The following is a 15,086-nucleotide window of genomic DNA, read 5'->3' as shown; positions in this document are numbered from 1 at the left end:
GAGGCTCTATTCTGGTAGAACGAGACCCGCTAGACTCGGAGCGAAATTGACGGCGGACTCACGTCGCAGACTTAAGAAAATGCAGAGGAAGACTCTCCACCTTTTTTTTTTTTTGGATAGCACACTTCCGGGACAAGTTATGATTTTACTGGCACACTGAGGTTAGGATTCAACTTTCGATTCTCTAAGAATCTCTCTCCCGCTTTTGGGGGAGGAAGTGACGTATCCCGTGCACTTTTACCGTATATAGGGGAGTAGCTTCGCCCTCGGTTCGGTATTTTGAAGGGTGGGGGAGGCTGTTGCTTTCTTTGTCGGAGAAGGCAAGGTGATTGGCAATTGATAATATCTTCAAATGACGCATGCATTCAATTCCTGACTCTAATTTAGGGCGTCCTTTACTCTTTGCATTCCTGGGGTTTTTATTTTTGTAAGACTTTCCCTGGGAAAGAGTCGGAGGTTTCTACAGTTCTTGTGATCGGTTTCGTTAGTCTCAGTTGATTATGGATTCAGGCTTAGCAGCTTAGCTGTGGTTGAGTGTTACCCAGAAATAAACAAAACCTTTGTAGGAAAGAGGCAGGCTAGGGTGGCTTTTCCTAGTTTCTTGTAAGTTTTGTGGGAAGTCAGAGCCCCAGAGAAGGAAATATTAAAAGGGCAGAAATATATATTTCCTCAAAAGTATTTTAAAAGCAGAAACCAACTTTGGCTCCAAATCTCTCTGCCCCAAGCAAGACCTANCCCACCCAAACTCTAGGAGTCATTAGCCCCATCACCTGGGAAGCAGGATGTGATAATAGGATTAAACCACAGATATCAAGGCCTAGAAAAACACTCAGAAATAGCCTCAAAGTTCATGCCACAGGAACAGGAAACTATTCCAAACAGGGCTAGAGGGAGTATAAAAACTTACCCATGTGCTCAGTCTTTTTTCTTCTCTGCTCCTTCTTGCAAGGACCATCTTTCTTCTGCAATAAACTGTAACCTTCTTCCCAAAGCAGTCGCCATGTTTGCTTATTTATTCCCGGCTTGGATGAACCAGGATGAAGACTTACTTCTATCAGTTTTAAACATGAAAAACAAAATGTGAATCAAATGCATGTCAGCTGCATAAAGCCTAGTTGGTGGGAAGGGAGACAGGAAAATAGCACTCTTGGTTTGATATTATTTGGATGGATCTTTGTCCGACATGCAGTCCACCCCAATCTTAAATGTGGTTCTAACATTCAGTATTAATGTAAGGCAAGTGGAATCTGCAGGGCAGTCAAAATCTGCCAAATGGCAGATGCCCTGAACCGTTTGAAAGGGCACCAGAGCTTTGGATTATGACCCTGTTCCAACATCTTGCAGATTTTATTCCATCCCTCCAATGGGTGCTCCTTTTTGATGCAATTTTAAGCTGGATCACATAACAGGAAGCCTCACTTTAATTATCGTTTCTGAGAAAACAACGATCCAGGAAACCTGCAAGGTAAAGGGTAGGAATGTATAAATCTCCTCTCTCAGAAGTTGTTTTGGGGCTTCATGCCCTGATTCTGCTTCCTGGTTCGGGGAAGCAGCTTGGAAGCTCCTATCACTACCCTGTATCTTAAGGTGCTTCGCCTGTCGTCCACAGTTTAAACCTGGAGTGCAAAAGAAATAATGCTCTCACAAAAAATCAAAATGCAAAAATTGCAATAATTTCTATAGTGCCATCTCCTAGGCATGCAGCATAAAAGCGGTGGCTAGAAGAATCAGCTCTCCTCCCACCTTGAAAGACAAATCAGTATCACAAAAAGTAAACAAAATCAAAGTTAATTCAAATAGAAAAAAACAATAAAATGCAGAAAAGTCCTTTTAATCTTTAAAATCACATTCGGTATGGAGCTCCCCAGATTACAAAAACACAGTAACTTTCAAATTAGTTAAAGAACATTTGAAAAGAATATATAATTTTTTCCGATAGATAAAGAGCACTTTACCTAAAATATCCAAAGACAGATTGGAATTTTTTTTAATACGGTTGGCCAACCCCCCCCCCCTCTTTTCATGAACACAACCTGAAGTATGAACGGGAGCTCAAAAATACCCAATTCCATAATTTGTATAGTGAGACAAAGAACATGAAACTTAGCACAATACCAAAAAGTAGCTTACCACAACTTAGTGGGTACACATTTTGCTTATTTCTTCAATTTTAAAGCAAATTGTGTTCAAAGTCTGGATTTCTCCAGCTTCTTGGAGATAGCAAATGTTCACAGAATCTGCTGAGATGAAAACCTTATTCCTCATGCAGCTTTTATTCTGCAGAATCCTCTCTGGTTTTTAAAAAAAGGTCAAGCATTCTTCATTGGAGGAATGTGCTGGGGTTTCTTAGTTTGTGTTATGTGATGAGCTGCATTATAAGTGTAATCTGGAATCTGACATACGAAGCACATTCACTACACAAGCTACGATCAGGTTACATGAATGCACAGCGTTGTTCGACTTCTAGAAATCATTTTTTCCAAGGTAAAACCCCTTCCATACCAACAATTTCAATGGATTATGTTTTCACTGAAATAAGCATTGAAACCCACGCAGAGCCAGGCATAACATTTTATTTGCATGTAAATTCAGAGATGCCCAGTCCGGTTTATATAATAATCTTGCCCGAGGGAAGAAAAGATTTGAAATACAGAAACATGTGATTGAAATTGTGTCCTTTGTTCTTCCTATTGAGCCTGCTAACTACAGACCAAGGAGAGGATTTGTCCCAAAATTAATAAGAAAGAGGAGCAATATGAATATAATGAAGCCTGGAGGAGGCTTTCAGTTAACAGCTGGTACTTCCCACGCTGTCTAAATACTGTTCCCATTTTATCATATGCCAGCTCTTCAGATTGATTTGTGAAGAATGTATTTAAAAAATACACCCTCCTCTATGCATCTAGATGGCTACAGAGAGGGAAATGGATCTCTGGGACACCTAGGATTACTAGGGTTACTTTTTTCTTTTCCCATCCAAAAGAACCTACAGCCTACAATGGAAGTGACCTCCAGAGAGAAACAGGTTTTTAAGATTCTATTATTTTATCCAACACCAACAAAGTAGGAGAGTCTGTCTGGCATTCTTTGAAGGGATGACATTCATCTTGAAAGCTGCCTCAGTTTCTCTTTATTGTACCTTGTGGTTAGAATGGAGTACTGCAGGCTAACTCACTGCTCACTGCTAGGAGTTCGATCCTGACAGGCTCAAGGTCGACCCAGCCTTCCATCCTTCCAAGGTTGGTAAAATGAGGGCCCAGATTGTTGGGGGCAATATGCTGACTCTGTAAACCGCTTAGAGAGAGCTGTAAAGGCTATATAAGTCTAAGTGCTATTGCTATCTTATACAAGAAAATCAAGGCAAGGCTGTTTTGAGTTTTTTCCTCATTCTTTCTTCAGTCTCCGGACTATGTAATCTTTGGATTCCTTAATTATTCCTTCATATCTTCTGCAATAGCATTTCTTTCCAGGACTCTGTGCTGGTTGCCAATCAGCTTCAGATGAAACTTAAAGTTCTGGTGCTAATTCTAAAGCCCTACGTGGCTTTGTGCCAAGTTACCTGCTTTCTCCCTTTGGAATTGGACTGCCCAGTTTGATCTAACTGGGAGAAGCTGTTAGTGGCTATCCACCCTAGGGAGATGAGAGGGCCCAAGACTTGGAGGTGCTATCCCAAAGGTGCTTTTTTCACGAGGCAACTGGACGTTGTTGTTTTTCTTTGAAGAAGTTTCTTTGAAGCAAAACATCTTCAAAGAAAAACAACAAAGTCCAGTTGTGAAAAAAGCACCTTTGAGACAACCATGACCTGGATGACTGAGAATCTCCATAGACATTTGGAGGTGCTGTGTTTTTTAAATAGCAGTTTGGTCTTTTGGAACAGCCTCCTAATGGACATTGGATTGGCTCCCAGTGCCTGCTTTTTAGAAGCACCTCAAAATAGATCTTTTCTGGAAGGCATTTGGGCCATAATACTATCTTGCGCGGATTTGATTGTGTTATATATTTTGCATTGATTTTTTTTTACATTTTAAATAAAAATTTAAATTGTGAATATTTTAATGTTGCATTGTTATTGTGCATTTTATATGAGTCCTTTTGGATTCCAGGAGTCTTTAATGTGAATAATATCCCCTCAAGAGGCAGAGTTGGGGACAGTTTTGAGACTGTAAATAGAAGCAGATAGAAAGCCAAGGTAGCCGTGTTGATCTAGGACAGGGGGTAGGCAACCTCGGCTCTTTTATGACTCATGGACTTCAACTCCCAGAATTCCTGAGTCAGCTATGGGAGTTGAAGTCCATGAGTCATAAAAGAGCCGAGGTTGCCTACCCCTGATCTAGGAGAAGGGAGAAATTCAAAATTACCTGCTAAATAATACCTTTATTAGAATTGCCTATTTTTGCAATTTAGACAGTACTAGAAAGTTTATCTGATTCATAACATTCCATGTATTAAAAAAACCAATCAAATATTTTACACGTTTTTTTCATAAGCATTAGAATTAACCTTTTTTTGTACATAATAAGATGAATCATCAAGCGGGATCCAGTTTCTCCTGCTCTGCAGAGGTTGTGGACGTCTTCTCTCGCTAGATGGCAGTATAGGCTTACCATCAAAACTTCCATGCAGCATTTCAGCACTGAAGTTTGCTGCAATGCTATTCGTGGCTAAAATGGATCTCTGGACCAGGTCAAATTGCCAACAAAACAGTTGTAAGTTTGTATAAAGGAATATACTCAAAAAGTACTGATAAGATGCTCTTCAGTTGGCAAGGAGATCTGTGAATATTTGCTATATGAGAGATTTGTAACAGAAGTTCATTAGTATTGATTTTTTTTCACTCCTTATGAATTTGAAATGACAACTGAATTAAGAAATCAGCATTAGAATTTAGAGTCTTTGGAAGTCTACTCTAAACCACTTCAGTGATTTGATATAGTAGGCACAGGTGATAGGGCACATAGTTAGGTTGGGATGCAGCATTCATCCTTCCTCAACATGTTTCTAGCTCTTATGGTTGGTGCAGAAAGGTTTGGGTATAATTAGACACAGCTGCTGAAATCTCCAGAGAGAGCTGATTTTCAGCAATCAAGTAGGGATTGTGCCCTTCCCATAATGTTTTATGCATAACCTATTGATATGCAAACCTGATATATGTACTGCACAGAATTTATATTACCCTGGTGTCTACATTTGTGTCTACATTTGTGTAGGCACAATCTCCAGAAAGTGTATGTGTGTGTGTGTGTGTGTGTGGATAGATAGATAGATAGATAGATAGATAGATAGATAGATAGATAGATAGATAGATAGATAGATAGATAGATAGATAGATAGATATAAAATGCTACCAAAGATATAAGTGCTGCATAAATTTTAGGAAGGTAGTTCATTCATCACATTAAGTGTATTTGTTGAATAAACACAATAGGGGACTTCATACATTGTGCTAAGGCAAAACTGAAATATGACCCTAAGTGTATGGAAATGAAGGTTTCAGCTGTCTTAGCATTTATGTCCAGAATAAGCAGTTTGTTTTGTTTTGTTCTAGAGTGTTAAAAACACTGCATGCCAATGTCAGAGGAGGCTGAAGAATCTGGTAGGGGTCCGTAAGGGGCTTCCTATGTTTTCTTCTTTATGATTTGGACTTTGGAAAAGTCCTCACAGGGCTTTTGTGCTAATCTGGCATTGATTCCTGCCATGTTATTCCCAGAAGGTTATCCTCTTTGGGCACGTAAGCTGATTTTCTTCCAGCTTAGCGGCACTGTAGCTGAAATCACAAAGCTTCCATTTTGTGATTTGTGATGCTGCAGCTCTGTAGGGCTTGGGAGAAGGCTATTTTTTTTCCCCCTTCCATGGGAACGGTTGCCTCATCCTCCCTCTCAATGCCTAATTTCTCAGCTTCTGAATAAATTTCACAGCAACGTTAAAATCAACCTGACCTTAATGGTACTCAAGAAGTTAAAAAAAACAAAAAACCCCAACGATCCCTGATTCTTTTTAAACTGTCTGGCTTGATTTTCTACACTGATATGAGCAATTTGGGGGTCGGGCTGAAGGGAGACAGTCATGTCCTACTCCCTGACAAACACACAAGCCTTCTTTCCACAATAGGCTGAGTGGGGATCTGTTGGAGAAATTCCCCCAATGGGGCAGTTGATCTAGTCCAGTGGTTCTCAACCTTTTTAATGCCGCGACCCCCAACCGGTCGTAAGTCGAGGACTAAACCGGTCGTAAGTCGAGGACTACCTAACCGGCCGTAAGTCGAGGACTACCTAACCGGTCGTAAGTCGAGGACTTTCCCTGCCTGGGAGCGCCGCGCATGCGTGGTTCCGCCCCCTGCGCCGGCCGAGGCGTAGCTGGCAAGCGGCAGAGACGGAGCAGGCCGACCACCAGCTGGCCCAGCTCAAGGCCCAGCTCAAGGCCCAGTAAGGCACCCGCCGGAAAGGGGAAAAAAATGGCGGACAGCCTTGCTTGGCGACCCCCGTGAAATGGTTGATCGACCCCAAATGGGGTCGCGACCCATAGGTTGAGAACCGCTGATCTAGTCCATCCATTTTGGGGGTATGAAATTTAGGCTCAAACAGACACAGTTAGACACAGGGTTAAATCTAACACCGCTCAGTCAAGGGTGGTGTCAACCTATTTGGGACACCTAGGCCTTCAGGAGAAAGACTTACAAAGGAAGCAAGTCTCTCCAGTACAGAAACCACTGTCAAGGTCTGGAAACATGGGACATAGTTCCCAAGCCCCATTGGCTGCCTTGCCTGTGCCATGCCTGGCCAGTGGAAAAGGATTATTGGAGCATTGCCTGTAGTCTCCTGGCATGGAAGCTTAAGAGATTCCAGGTTCTTCTTGAAGAAAATGGGTGGGGAATCCTGTTTTAATCCCCTTAGTGAGATTTTATGCTACAGTGGCAGGGGAGGGGTAAGGAAATTTAACTGCATAGCGCTAACTGGGTTAACTGCACAGCACTGTGCTGTGGTAAGAACAGAGCCATAGAAGATTCATATTGCAACCATCACAGGTGGCTGTAATTGTTGGGAAAGCATCCAGATCACTTGGTCTTCACACGAACAGCTCATAGTTTCTACAAAATGCCCCACAAATGCATGCAGGGTCTATTAAACACCTGAAAACTGGGTGGGGTTGCCAGTTTAATTTCCCACTTTTTTCTCTGTGGAATGTACAGGAGGCAATTTCTTCTAGTCCAGAAGCTGCTACACTTTATGGGGTTAAGGCACTGGGTTTTTTTTTTTTTATGTTTTCCATTCTCCTGTTGCTTGGCTGGACAGCAATTAGCTTATGATATATTCTCTGCCTGTTTCATTTTTGAAATCAGCAGCACAACCCCGTGGCCATATTCAAATCTTGTGGAAGATTTGGGAAGTTGAGTATTCTTTTCTTCTCTTTATTGAACATGGCAAGCTGTTACAGAAAGTCAAATTACTCTTTGGTAAGAATGTGGGCTGTTTGAGAGGAAGTTTCAAGAGAAAAGATTACGGTATATACCAGGGGTAGGCAACCTTAAACACTCAAAGAGCCACTTGGACCCGTTTCCCAGAGAAAAGAAAACACAGAGCCGCAAAATTTGTGCGCGCACACACATGCGCACAAGGGAGGGGGAGTTTGATTGAAGAGTTTAATTAAAAAGAAATAGAGGCTACTGTGCATGAGTTCTCTCTCTCTCCTCCCTCTCTCTCTCTCTCCCTCTCTTTGTCTCCCTCCCTCTCTCTCCCCCCCCATCTTCTGCTCACCTGGCAAGCTGGCTTCATGCTATTTTCCGACAAGCTGACACACATTCTTATTGGGCTGGCTCTCTGGACCAGAGAGAGAGTGTGTGTGTGTGTGTGTGAGAGAGAGAGAGCTGCTGCTTCCTGCTTCCTCCTGAGATGCAGCAAAGACAGGAACCCCGCCCAATAAGCTAGTCAGCTTGTCCGAGAACAGCGTGAGGCCACTCTCTTTTTTACACACACACACACACATACACACACACACACACACACAGAGAGAGAGAGAGAGAGAGAGAGAGAGAGAGAGAGGGGGGGGGGGAAGGGAAGGGAAGCGCAAGTGCCTCTTTCTGTCTCTGTCTCTGCAAATGGTGGAGGAGCTGGGAGTCGCAGGAGAAGGCTCAAAGAGCCACATGCGGCTCCAGAGCTGCGGGTTGCCGACCCGTGCCCTATACAATGCCTAACTTAGCCAATTTTTTTTTTGAAAGTCAAGTAGAGCTAAACGTCCTTGCTCTATATAGTTGTAATAAAAGCAGTTGTCAGTAAATAGCAAAAATGTAGCCAGTGTTTTCCCCCATCCAAATGTGGTGTTATATTGTGGCCTGTTTTCTTCCATTCCAAACGAGTGAGAAAAGCACTCCGAATGGCACTCCTAGGGTTGAAGTGAAGGATGTACAGATTTGAGGCTGCAAGACGTAGTTGTGTAACTGGGATCTTAGCCTGAGAGTGAAGCTGATGCTGTTGTGCAGCTGCAACTTAGGACATTTCCCAAGTTTCACATCTCTTCTCAGGGGCAGGAGATTTGTTCCAAAGATTTTCCTGCATTTTTTTCTCTCTCTTAGCTGGTACTGTTCTCCTTTAAAGCAATAGTGACATCTAGTGCCTCTGATAGGAAGCTGTTTGATTTATTTTTGGTTGAAATTAAATCATGGTACAAAAGGAAGGTTTGGAAAGAGCAACCTTCCATACCTTTTCTTTATCAATAATTCTAGGTTATAACGAAATCTGTCTTTCAATAGACATTTATTCCATAGCACACAATACGCCTTCAAGGACATACCATTTATATTGCAATGTGGCTGTAGGATGGAGGCTAACGCTGCATTGGGCTCTAAATTACTGGCATGTAAGAAGCTAGTGGAAAAGGAGTTTGAAAGGATATACATGTGGATTTAAAGATAAGATATCCAATGCCCATTCTGTGCATAAGAGCATCCTTGGGGAACTCATGCCACAAAGAAGAGGGAGTCAATCTATTTTCCAAGGCGCCTGATTTAATTAAAATTTTCCACCGTGATTTAATTAAAATATTTCTTGGGTATCAAAAAGTAGGCAGTGGCCAAGCCAGGCTGGCTTTTGAAAAAAGGCTTTCAAGATGACAGAGCAGGCCCTCTCCCACAGCCATATGTAGTATACCTTTCCCAATGGCTGCATGCAGAAGAGAGCTTTCCTTGCAGAATCAAATAAAGTGATATCTTGGTACACAACTGCTTTGAAATCCATCAAATTTGGTAATCAGTGCCTTTTAACGTGAAAAATTTGTCCCAATATTCATAGTTTATTTGGTAGTCAATGCACAAGTTAGATCTTGTTGGTATTGGCTGCCTTGAGATTCACTACATTATTCTTTATGGGAAAAAATTCTTCAGTACTCATTGTTGTTGGTATCATCACACCTCCAAGAACCAGTTAATACCTGTATTCAGACAGGTATGTCGTGGGTAAAGCATTCCAAAAGATAGTTGTATTTAATATCATTGCTAAAATCCTGAAAGTAATTTCCATCCATTGTTTCTATCCATCCATCTAATCGAAATTTTTCCATCCATTGTTTCTTGTCCTGCCTTCCAAAGCACGCGAAGGCAGGACAAGAAGCAAATGGATGGAAACTAATCACAGAGAGAAGCAACCTGGAACTAAGGAGAAATTTCCTGAAAATTAGAACAATTAACCTGTGAAATGACTTGCCTTCAGAAGTTGGGGTTGTTCCAACACTGGAGGTTTTTCAGAAGAGACTGGATAGCCATTTGTCTGAAATGGTAGAGGATCTCCTGCTTGAGCAGGGGGTTGGACTAGAAGACCCCCAAGGTCCCTTCCAACTCTGTTATTCCCTTAAATCTGTTCTGTAAGTACAGAAGGGAAGACAGTGAGGAGGAGGATCTGAAAGGGCCTTTATTTTCAAAAGAAATAATATGATATTTCTGGCTAGAGAATTGTGAATTTTGACATTGTATGAAAATTCATTATTTATCAAGAGCAATGCTTGATCTCAGATATTAGTCTCTAGTCTATCAAAAAAAGATGGATATATTATTTCATCCTAATTTGTAAGTTAGGGACCCAATTTGATTTGATTTAAATGGAAATGGAATTCTCTCACATTACAAGATTTCAGAGTAACAAGTTTAAATTTAAAATTCTATGAGGTTGCCCCAGGGCTTGTTTGCCATTTCTTTCTTTTGTTCTGTCTTTCTTTTTGTAGTTTTTTAAAAGAGAAAATCCTCTTTGAGAGGCTAGGAAGCACCGCTGCTTTTGCTGGCTTTCGAGGACTATTTGAAAAGGAAAACACCAGCTACTCATGTCCAGGACTATTAATTTCAGAAACAAATATCTCCATCATCATACAGAGTAATGCAGTACAGATGCAAAAAATATATTAGTGTGGTTTGAATAACCGAAATTTGAAGAGTTAATGACATTTAAATTTAGCAGTTATGAATATGCTGGACTTGACTTGCATGTGGACTGCAACTAGTCCTTGATGTACGACCACAATTGAGCCCAAAATTTCTGTTGCTAAGCAAGTCAGTTGTTAAGTGAATTTTGCCTCATTTTACGACCTTTCTTTCCACGGTTGCTAAGTGAATCATTGCAGTTGTTAAGTTAGTCACATGGTTGTTAAGTGAATCTGGCTTCCCCATTTGCTTTGCTTATCAAAAGGTTGCAAAAGGTGATCACATGACCCTGGGACACTGCAGCCGTCATGAATACATGCAGTTGCCAAGAGTCCAAATTTTGATTATGTGACCATGGGGATGCTGCAAAGGTGAAAAATGGTCATAAGTCACTTTTTTTAGTGCCATTGTAACTTTGAATAGTCACTAAATGAATGGTTATGAGTTGAGGACAACCTGTAGTATTATATTTCAGCAATATCCACTAGAACAGTGAAAAGATCCAAAGTTTGTGGTATCTAATCATTTTTCTGTAGAAAAATGTATCATGACAATAAGTCTTTAGTGTTCCTCCTGATTTTAAATCTCAACTAATTGACAAAATTAAGTTAATTAACTAAACATGCAGAAGCCCACATGAGCTCCTTAATCCAATAAATTGATTTGGGAAATTTCAACTTTTGACAATGTGTGAGAAGAGCAAAATTTTCACTGGACAGAGAACAACCTGCGGAATAGATTTGTGCAAACTGCCAGTCTGTTTTATTGAAAGACACTCTACGCTATTCCTGTGGCTGAGTGCCTAGAAAATGTCTTTTCCTTTTTATTTAGCTGGCTGCTAAATATTGGAACTAAAGACAATCAGCATAATCTGGGAGGAGGAGGGAGTTAATAATACAGTACAGTATTTCAGTTTCCTGCCTTACAAAAAATTGTAAGAAGGCTGTGGATGGCCTGTGAGATCCATGACACCAAATATGGTGCATTTCTCAGGATGAAAAGCTGTTTTCAGGAGGCAAGAAATATTTGGCTGTGGAGATGTTTCCAGATTAGAGGTGCCATTAACATTCACAGGTAATAGAGAATGCAAGCCAAGTTTCCACCAACTTTAATCTTCACACTGTACTCTGCTGAAGAGTCTCATGCTTACTCTTGATATTTAAACTCCTGATATTCTATTTGTGGTTTTATTTTCCAAAGATTTAACCTGTAGTACACATTTATTCCTATCCCTTCAAGTAGAGGGAGAATAGACGGGGGGGGGGTTAGGTAGTTTAGGCAAGCTCCTTCCTTGTAGCTGTGCAATAACCACCTGCTTCAGTTATGGGGGGACTTGGTCTCCAACCTATTATTTCAACAGGAAGGCCATTATTTGGCCAGTGAAAAAAGGGTCAAAGAACTACCCGTGTTGATTTCATGAAAAGGCTTCTAATTAATCTTCAGACCTTGGGCAATTATTGTATTATATTAAGTACTCTATTCTACTTATTATTACTTCAATTTCCCTCCAAGGAGCTGAGGCTGTATATACTCCTCCCACTTCTGGCATTTATTCTTAGAAAAATGTTGTAACTAGCCCCAGATCATCCCAGTGAGGTTCATGGGGTTTTTTTTTTGGGGGGGGGGGTGATGTTTGAACCCATTTTTTTCCTACTTGAACTCTCTGCTCTCTGCTAACCAGTCAACATTCAGAGGCAGGGCTACGTTTATATAAATGATAGTTTAAAATTCCCCCATGTCTTGGTTTAGTCCATCCGGTCAGAAAATCTTGCTTTGAGCCTCAGTTTGATAGGATATTGAAGTAAGCAAATAGGAAATCAATATTTCATGCAGCTTCCTTGCTGAGAGTTACAGCTGGGATTGAAATGCAATTATTGCATTGATATAACACATAATGTCTAAATCAATCAATCATGTGCTGGTCCAGTTCATACAACATACGGAGACAGTGCCTGAGTCCTGCAGATGGTATCACTAACGGTGCACTGGTTTTACTGATGGTTTCCTTATGCACAAGGTCATCCTTTCCTAGAATATGACCTGCATTCCTGTAAGCTAAATGGGATTTGTGAAAAGTATGGATGTCATTTTTGGATGAAAGCAGGAAGTTAACAAAATATTCTACCGATTCTCTGCAAAGTGATTCTTTCTGCTCGTAAGTTCTTTTAAAACCATTCCTCGGTTTTCAGTTCTGCACATAACTGCAGGGTATTCTTTTCTTTAAAGGAATCGATACATTCTGTTTCAAAGCAGTGATTAAAATACTGGTGACAATAATTCAGTTTAAAATCTTGCATGAGGGTCCATTGGACAATGAAAATAGATTGCACCCATGAATTCTAGCTTTCAGGCAGCGTTGCTGGAGGAGCTATAATATGAAAGATGCTCATTATTGTGTATATATTCTAACGGTGAAAGATGGTAAGACTCTTTGGGGAAACCATTTCCACACATATACATTTAATTCTAGGTTTAGCCTCTTTCAATGGTTTAAACGGGACTGCATCTTGGCAGTTGAGCCCTTTTTTAAAAGCCAAAGTTGATGGATTCTAACAGTCTGTTGCAAAAGCCGTCTGTGTTCCCCCTCCTGCCCCAATAATTTTAAAAAATTGGAATTCTAATTCTGTCTCCTCAATTTACTTTTTAGCTGAACCAGATGGTCGCCTTAACAACTAGAAAGAGAATTGTTGGTTGAATGCATAATAAAGTACTTCATCTGAAATACAGATTTTGTTTTTAGAGAAAAATTGGAAGCATATTTTTCACTAATGCATTTTAGTCTTGGTCCCAAATCCATAAACCGAACGCTTTTTCTCACAGGAGCACTTCAGTAAGGGGTGAACTTGCTTCCGGTTCCTTCGGTGAGGATGCCAAAATTGGCGAGAAAGCAAAAGCAGAGCTTATTGGAAACAGACTTTACTTTCAGAAGATATGAGCTGGGATAGCTCTGCCCTTCTTTAGTTTTCTATTTTGGAAAGTGTTGGGTGACTGTTTACCTCATAAATAGTTGGCTTTCTTCTGGAAGCATCTAAAGCCCCTATTTCATTTCTAATAATGTTTTGTCAGGAAGAAAATCACTCTTTGGTTCATTAAACATTTGGGTAGATGTTTGATGCAGAGGCTAGAGAATTACGGATAGCGCTGTGCATGGTTATTGAGAACAAAAGTTCAGTATTGGGGGGCAGAGGGACACTTGCTAAAAACAGTCCAGAGGTAACTTTAAGGATCCATAATATGTCAGGTTCCAATTCAGTTTGTTTTGCTAAGGGATACAGCATATTTTTTTTTGCATAGACCCTGGACACAATAGTTGCTTTAAAGCAGGGGTATCCAACCTTGGCAACTTTAAAACTTGTGGACTTCAACTCTCAGAATTCTGGGAGTTGAAGTCCACAAGTCTTAAGGTTGCCAAGGTGGACACCCCTGCTTTAAAGAATATTAGAGAGGGGCTGTGCTTGCACGAGAGCTGGCACCCTTTTTTATCCCCTGCATCCCTTTCAGAGTGCCTCGCCATAATACAGATGCTTCCCTTCTAGAGTCAGCCTTGCTCTTGTTCTTCCAAAATGCATGCCTTCCTGCTTGCAAAGAACAGAAAATCCAATTTTTATTGAAGTCAGCCAAGGAGCAAAAACAAATTGCTGAAGAAATATCCTATCAGTAGAACAACACACGCAGAGCATTATTAATAAACTCCACTTTCAGTCTACAGTAAATAATACATATGGTAGAAAAATGTGACAGGTCCAAATCCCCACTAGAGATTTTTCAAGCCAGGTTATATTTAGTTACAGCCCTTTGTTACCTGACAGTCTGTTATTTGATCAAACAATTATTAAAAAATAAAAGCTAGTGGAGAGAGAATGTTACTTTGATGACAACTTTTCAGACCTCTTTGGATTTCAGCACATCTGCCCCAGAACAGGCCCAAAGAGGTAGGCAGTGCCATCAGTTAGAGATGGCATCTCTATTCACATGAGCTGAGTAGGATAGAATGTGTGTTACATTTGACCATGATTATTAAAAGCACAAAGGCAGTTTGGTGCAGTGGTTAAAGCCCCAGGCTAGAAACTGGGAGACTGTGACTTCTAGTTCCATCAGATGCACAAAACCAGCTGGGTGACCTTGGGACAGTCACTCTCTCTCAAACCTAGGAAGAAGGGCAAACCAATTCCAAAATCTTCCCAAGAAAACTGCAGGGACTAATCCAGGCAATTGCCAGACTCAACTGATTGGAAGGCACAAAATAAATAAATCAAAAACATAGCTTGAGGAAACAGATATTGTAGTATATGTGCAGGAGCTGTAAACCAGTACAGTCCAATATATATCTTAGCTGCCATCATGGCTAAGAGTTAACAATGAGACCAAATATTTTAACTGGGTCTCTGTTAGTAAATTATAGGTTTTGGCCAAAGGAGGTCCCTTGGGGCTCACCCACCAGGCTTCCAGCAGTTATAGCATCTTTCAGGATTACATTGTGGAGGCCATTGCTGAAATGGCTAAAGAAGGAGTTTCACAACTCCTTCTTTAGTGCAACAAAGATGATTAGGGGACTGGAGGCTAAAACATATAAAGAACGGTTGCTGGAACTGGGTATGTCTAGTTTAATGAAGAGAAGGACGAGGGGGGACATGATAGCAGTGTTCCAGTATCTCAGGGGCTGCCACAAAGAAGAGGGAGTCAAGCT

The sequence above is a fragment of the Protobothrops mucrosquamatus genome, unplaced genomic scaffold, assembly GCF_001527695.2.
Source record: "Protobothrops mucrosquamatus isolate PMUCROS unplaced genomic scaffold, P.Mucros_1.0 scaffold_99, whole genome shotgun sequence".
NCBI lineage: Eukaryota > Metazoa > Chordata > Lepidosauria > Squamata > Viperidae > Protobothrops > Protobothrops mucrosquamatus.
Note: the sequence above shows the minus strand (reverse complement) of the source record.